Raw genomic sequence first — 7,482 nt, 5'->3', positions numbered from 1 at the left:
CGGAGCTGCTCTAAAGCACATGAACCCTGAGAACTCTCAACAATTTAAATCAAAACACACTGCTATATTTTTAATCACCAAACAATGGGTGATTCAGCACAATTGTTAAGCTTGAAGCACCGGAAGTAACGGCTTTCTTCAGCTTGACAAACTCCTCTTTGCTTTAATGTGTTTGTTTTTATAAGATGGTTACAAAGTGTTTTCTGTGTTTACAGACATTTTACATCCAGCTACTAATACTTCTTATTTAGTTTACTAGATGGAAGGTGTCACAGAGTCACAGAGTGGTTGGGGTTGGAAAGGGCCTCTGGAGACCATCTAGTCCAAACCCCCTGCCAGAGCAGGATCATGTAGGGCACATCACACAGGAACACATGCAGACAGGTCTTGAAAGTCTCCAGAGAAGGAGACTCCACAACCTCTCTGGGCAGCCTGTCCCAGGGCTCTGTTACCCTCACAGTAAAGAAGTTTCTTTCCCAACACTTTCCCCTCCATATTCTGATCAGCAAAGGGTCTCCCAAGCTATGTGAGACCCACCAAGCACAGAGTCTGACCAAAAGGGACCCCTCCAGCTGGAAGCACCCACCAGCACATCAGCAAAGGGGCTGCTCCTCTCTCAGACCCCTTGGGAACAGCCCTCCCTGTGTCCTCCTCACTCAGAGGTTATTCTCTCTGTATCAACAGCCTCAGATAAACCTAACTACCCATTTAACTTTTTTTTTGAGCAAGGATGATGCTTATCTGAGCACAGAACCAGCACAAGGCTCCCACAGTGCCCCAAGTCCCTTTCCAAAGTTAGACAGGATTTCAGTGGAGTAAACCTGTTGTATTCTTTTCCTATACAGGAGAACATTTGGCCAGAAATATTTTGTTCACAGAAGATTTTCCCTCTATAAAATGTCTCCTTGACAGCTCAGTTTCCTTCCAGCTCCCCTCATGTCACACTGATAGATCTGCTTAACCCACCCAAAGCTGCAGAAGCTCCAGGGAAATGAAAATTATCATTCCTTGTTTGTCTGCTTGTTTGTTTAACTTCCACCCTGCCATTCTGGCTTCTCCCAGAGTTGTCTGGAGACTCTGGAAGTGCTTTTTTTAATGCTGTTGGCATCTCAAAGTGACACCTACATTTCATTATCATCACCTACAAAACACCTTGGCTGCTGAGCGTGGCCAACAGCTCCTCCCAAAGCACAGCCTCAAACAGGGGTGATTCATCTGCAGAGGTTGGTGGTTTGTTGGGAAAAGCACCTGCCAAAACAATTGCTGCTGCACTTCCATTACTGAAATATTCACATGGACTGCATTATCTTCTCTCCACACGCACCCCCCAAGGACCTTAGTCCCTCCTCCCTCAAAGTGTTTTTGAGCAGGAAATCTGGTTGATCAGCCCCACACAGCCCCAAGCCCTTTCTTGTGATCCTCATCCCACTCTCTGTGTAAAAACATCTCCCTTCTGTTTTACACAGAATACAGTGCTTCTCAATTTGGGTTTTAATTTCTTCTCAAGCCTGCTGAAAGTGATGAAGCACCTCAAGTGCTCCAGAACTGTTTTGGCTCCAGACTGTCCATTGCTCAGCTGGCACCATTTCACAAGGAAATGCAAAAACCTTTTTGCCTCATCTTTCAGATTTCCAGAGGGATTCAGGCTCCTCGGGGAGCTCCAGTCCTACAGGTGGGTTATCATAACCCTGCTGCAGCACATTCAGGAATCCCTTAGCAACAGCATCTTAGAAATTCTGCCTTCAGCCAGGGTCCCAGCATTGGTTCCCACCAGCAGGGCACAACGCTGGCTCCACCAGTGCTGGGTGGTTCCTGCCAGGCCCCCTTAGGGGTACAACCCCCTCCTTTTACTACAAAGAAGAAATACACATTTCTAAGCCTAGAATTGTATTTCAAATGACTAACCAGTTGAATGACTCACCAAAAATAAAGAAAGTTAACTAAAGCTTTCAGGTCAGGTCTTGGCTAGAGAAGCTGGAGTGACTCAGGTTATTTCAGAGCACGAGTAGAATCGGTTCAAGATCTCTTTCCTTCAACTAAGAAATACTTTTAGAAAAAAATGCTCATAAATGTATAAATTTTAGGATATGGAAAAATCACAGAACCATAGAAAGGTTAGGGTTGGAAGGGAACTTTAAACCCATCTAGTTCCAAATGATATGTAATTCAGCATTATTACTAGATAGGGGTACAAAGAGCCCTTAAACCCTCTTGAGCAGGAGATTTTATGATGGACTGTATTTGATTTTTTTTGCTTCTAATTATTATTCTGCCTTTAATACAAGTTGTTATTTTGTGCACAGGTTGTTTTCTGTTGGGTTTTTTTGCACGTCATAGAGTCCTAAAACGTTTCCATGAGGAAAAGCCACGACTGTAGCTTCTAGCGAGGATCTAACCACACACACACACCAAAAAAAAAAAAGGGTTGGCTTCTTCTTTTTTCCTGCTTGAGCCAAAACCCAGCGTCATTTCCTCCCACGGCGACACCCACAGGCAGCACCGAGTGAGGCAGACGGAGCCTGTTCCTCCTGACCAGCTGGTGCAGCCCCAGCTGACACCCCGGTCTTCAGGTGCCTTCTCCAACCCTAGTTCTCATTTGATCAACCAAGAGCAGCCCCCCCTTGCACCCCAGCGAGGAGGCTCTTGTGGTTTGGTTCCCATTCCCTGCCACTCTTCCTTTCTCCCCCAGGAGCTGTGTGTCTGTCTCTGGCATCAGGGTGTCTGTGACCTGACAAGGCTCTCCTTGCTTTACAGACCCATCTTTCTTCATCTTCACTTCACTTCATCTTCATCTTCACTGACATGTTGTCTGTCAGTGGAATCACAGAATCATGGAATGGTTTGAGTTGGAAGGAACCTTAAAGATCATCCAGTTCCAACCCCCTGCATGGGCAGGGACACCTCCCACCAGCCCAGGTTGCTCCAAGCTCCATCCAGCCTGCCCTTCAACACTGCCAGGGATGGGGCAGCCACAGCTTCCCTGGGCAACCTGTTCCAGTCTCAGTGAAGAATTTCCCCCTCTTCTAGTTTTAATCCATTCCCCTTTGTCCTCTCCCTCCCTGCCCTTGTCCCAAGTCCCTCCCCAGCTTTCCTGGAGCCCCTTCAGGCACTGGAAGGTGCTCTAAGGTCTCCCTGGAGCCTTCTCTTCTCCAGGCTGAACACCCCAACTCTCCCAGCCTGTCTCCAGAGCAGAGCTGCTCCAGCCCAAGGATCGTCTCCATGTTCTCCTCTGGACTCACTCCAGGAGCTCCATGTCCCTTTTATGTTGGGGGCTGCAGAACTGGACCCAGTTCTCCATGTGGGGTCTCATGACAGCAGAACAGAGGGGGAGAATCACCTCCTTTGACCTGCTGGCCATGCTGCTTTGGTTCTGATCCCTTATGGTTCTTCCATGGTCTCCTGCTGCTTCCTACATCCAAGAGAAAGGTGAAAGGAGGATTTGGGTGATCTCAGATCCCAAATTTAAATTCAAATCCAAATCTTGATGGCCACAAGCCTGTAAGGACACAAATCCAGGCCCTTGGTTTATCTCTATTCTTAACATTACAAATGGCCTTTGCCATTTGTACCTGCAGAGCCAGGCCAAGACGGGGTGACCCAGGTGTCCCCATCCCCCCCCACCTACCAGAGCATCCCCTCCCCTCACGCCTGCTCCAGAGTTTTCCCCTCTTCCTCCATGTACATGAGTTTTCATTTCATGCATTGAGAAGCAAAGCTCACAAAGAGATGTGTGTGCAGCTCTGGGGACTCCTCACACTCCACCAATTTAACCAATATTTAATTACTTGTATTTTTTTCCTGGAAAGCCAGAGGGAGACCATAGCAGTTTCCTCTTTCTCCTGGAGGAATTTCCTCTATCCAAGAAGACTCTGTACAGGCAGTGATCCCTACGTGAGGTGTGGCAGCAGCTCAGGAGCCTGCAGGTGGGCAAGAGATGGTGAAGAGCTGCAAAAGCAGCAAACAACATGTACCTGGTCCCTGGATTTGACAGAAAAATCTGAAATGGCTCATTAGCAACTGCCCGTGGTCAGGATGTGACCTGGAGCTCTGCAGACCCCAGTGGGGCTGAGAGAACCTCTGAGGCTGAGCTGCTGACTCCAAGAGAACCCACCCAACCAGCCCCAGCAGCCTCTTGGGGGGAGCTGCAGCAGAAACCCCACGGCCCTGCCCAGCTCTGCAGTTCACACGCAGCCCTCTGAGTGCCTGTGGAGACAGATCTACACCCAGTACACGTCGATATTTAAATATAATGTACTGCCAGGGGGATGAGGTTTTAAATATCTGAAGGATGTGGTATCTTGGAAACCGATTGTCTCGAGTTGCCCAAATCAATTACAGAGTGAATCAACACATCACTCCAGCGTGGGAGCAGCCAGCAATGCTGCCTGTCCCCATCCTTGTCCCCATCCCTGTCCCCATCCCCATCCCTGTCCCCATTCCCATCCCTGTCCCCACCCCAGGTGGGATCACCCTGGGGAAGGCTCCACCAGCTCCAGCACCTCCTGTTCCCCCCTAGGGCAGGACACCTGAACATGCAGCTACAGTGACTGTCTGTTCTCTTAGATGGTTTCTTCAGCTGGAAGTTGACTGAAAAGGGGGGAAAACAACGGAAAGAGAATATACAAAGGGGATGTGACTCTTCATGATGAATATTTGCACAGAACTGGGGCATTCCATTAGCTGATGGCTGAGCGAGGCTGGTTTCCTCACTGCTTTTACCCACGTCATTCAGAGAAATAAGCAACACACCCTGAAAATGAAGAGGTGTGATCATCCTGTTTCTTGAGGAGGAAACAGATCACAGCAGGTGTTGAGTGAGCTCATAGCCAACTGATGGCAGCAAGAAACGACATTGGCAGCCAAGCACTCAGGGATTTATAAGGAGGAATTTTAGATAAATTCATGTTTTAAGGAAATGAAAATCGGAGAGCCGTGTATTTCTGAAATGTGGTGCAAAAATCCACCTCTCCCAGCCCTGAGCTCATGGGGAGGCAAAAGGCCCAATCAGAGGGTTAAAAGAAGGGACCTGGGCCAAGGTTGGTGCCAGTCAGAAAAAAGCTGTCCTGGGACCTCTCAGATGTACCTGATTAGGTTCAAACCCTGCTGCTTGGCAGCAAATCACCTGATCCACAAACAAGGGCTGAACAGGTTCATTTGTTTTAGTTCTCTCAGACCAGTTTTGCTTCTTTGGCCAGCTCTGTGAAAGTGATGAAATGTTAAATAATGGTCCAAAAATGGGTTTATGTAGCTAGGAGAGTGTGGGTTGCTGAGAGAAGAGATTGCTGAGCTAAATATTTGGCAGAATTAAGAAAAGCAGGGAAGACATGTGGGCATAAAGAAATAATTCAATATCAAATTTCTGGCAGAATTCATAAAATCTGTTTATAGTTCAGATCCCAGGGAGCCATTTACTTGCTATTCCTGGAAACCAGGTCTAAGGGGTTTTGATTGCAAGGGGTTTGCAACTATTACAGGGTGAAAGAAGTGAGAGGATATCAAACACAGGCCAATCACCCCTGCAGCCTTGTGGGGTGTCCCTGGGCGGCAGGGCACCCTGCTGTGCTGGTGTGTGGCCCTCAGGTGCCATCTCAGTGACCTGCCTGTCCCTGTGGCCTCTGCTGCTGCTGCTGCTCCATCCATCCTTGGTGGGGTGTACTTGCTGGTTGTCTTTTTTCAATCCAGTTCTGTTCCAGCTGTGTCCATGGGGTTTTTTTACCCCTCCCTGCCCTTGATCTTCCCCTCCTCTTACCAGCTTTCTCATCTGTCACAGTCGGTTCCTTTTTCCTTCCCTCATTCAATCTTGATTCCCTTCCTTTTAGCCTTCACGACCTGTTCCCCCACTGCCCTTCCTCTCACTCCTGTCTGCCCTGGGAGCTGCTCCAGACACCCAGGGCTCCCTGCAAACCCAACCCAGCCCCTGGGGGACAAGACAGGCCTGGGGAAGAACCTGGTTCCACCTCACACCATCAGCACGATTCTGGGAGTAGTTCCTGTCAGGTTTGAACAGCTCCAGGAAATTCAGGTTCCTGATACCTACTTGCTTGTTCTTTGCAAAAATACTTGTCCCAGAAATCCTGTTTAGTTGTTACTTCTGCACAGCACAAAAAAAACCCAAACCAAACAAGTTTAGGACTGATGTGGTTAACTTAATACAGTGGTTCAACTTCTGTGGATGATGTTATTGAAACTTAAAGCCAAAGTCCAGCTGGGAAGTCTGATCAAGGACACAGAATTCCCTATCAACTTTTCTGTCTTTATTCCTGTGCACACATTCCTGAACTTGTCATAATTCAAAGGGAAGAGTTAAGGCTGCATGTTCCGTCTGATCTTAGTCTCATAATTAAGAAATGCCAGATTCCTTATTTTAATCTAAGATATATTTTTCATTTAGATAAAAAAAAATAGTTGCTCATTCCAAGTGTAGGGACAGAATTTTCCTGGGGTTTTCGCCACCAGGTGGCAATGCAGCTCAGGCCACCGTCAGGGCTGGTTTGTCCCCAGAACATCCCAGTTTAGTGTCACATATAAAATTTGTGTACTAAATCTTTAGTGTCAGGCAAGTTGCCTTCCTCTTCATTCATCTGCTTCATCTTTTCATCCTCCTCCTCTGCAGCCATCGTTGCAGAAGCTGGATGTGGTCTTTGCTCCAAGATGAGGATTAATAAGCACCACCCCTGGTGCACCTTCTCCCCAGCACCCTGGGCTGGATCCCTGCAGGATGTGCCCCAGGTCCCACAGCACTGGGCTTTCTTCCCACGATTTTTCTCTACCCAGGCCTGACCTTGAAATAATTTTCATACTAATCTTAATGTTGTGTATTATTTATATTGGCTGAAGAAGCAAAAACAGCCACGGGCACTAACCACTGTTGCCAGGTTTCTGTCAGCACCTCAAACCCTTCACTGAGGTCACAGGATTTACCTCTGGAGAGTCTCAAGGCACTAAGTGCTAAGAAGCAGTATCAGGATTAACAGCAACGCACAGAGTTCACATTTATCTTTCAAATAATTTAAAAAACCAACCCCAAACAAATGCAAACCAGGCGTTAGTGGTTCAGCTGGATTTCTCTGGGCCGTTGTTAGTGTTGCATGCGAATTGCTTTTAGTTGCTGTCATTAGGTATCAATTCACGTTATGGGGCAAACACAGAAGTGTTTGCAGGACAGAGTTCTGTGTACCGTTCTGAAATGCCTCAACATAAAAGTCATCATGAACGAATGCAGATATTCCTAACTCCTCCCAGCAAGCAGTCTGTCCCTCCCAGCACCATTTCCCCCCAGAGAACCCCTGGTAGGGGGCACAGTGTCCCCCCATCCCTCCCAGCACGGCCCAGCTGGGAGAAAAACTCCTTACAGGGCATGGCTGAGGCACTAACAGGGTCTCTCTCACAGGTTCCTGCAGAACTACAGCAAAGGGTTTGGTTTTCCCCGGATTTCTGGTTTGTTTTTCAAACACAGAAACCTGTGGAAGCTGCCGAGAACCG

The sequence above is a fragment of the Apus apus genome, chromosome 12, assembly GCF_020740795.1.
Source record: "Apus apus isolate bApuApu2 chromosome 12, bApuApu2.pri.cur, whole genome shotgun sequence".
NCBI lineage: Eukaryota > Metazoa > Chordata > Aves > Apodiformes > Apodidae > Apus > Apus apus.
The sequence above is the reverse complement of the archived record's forward strand: the minus strand, read 5'-3'. Positions refer to the sequence as shown.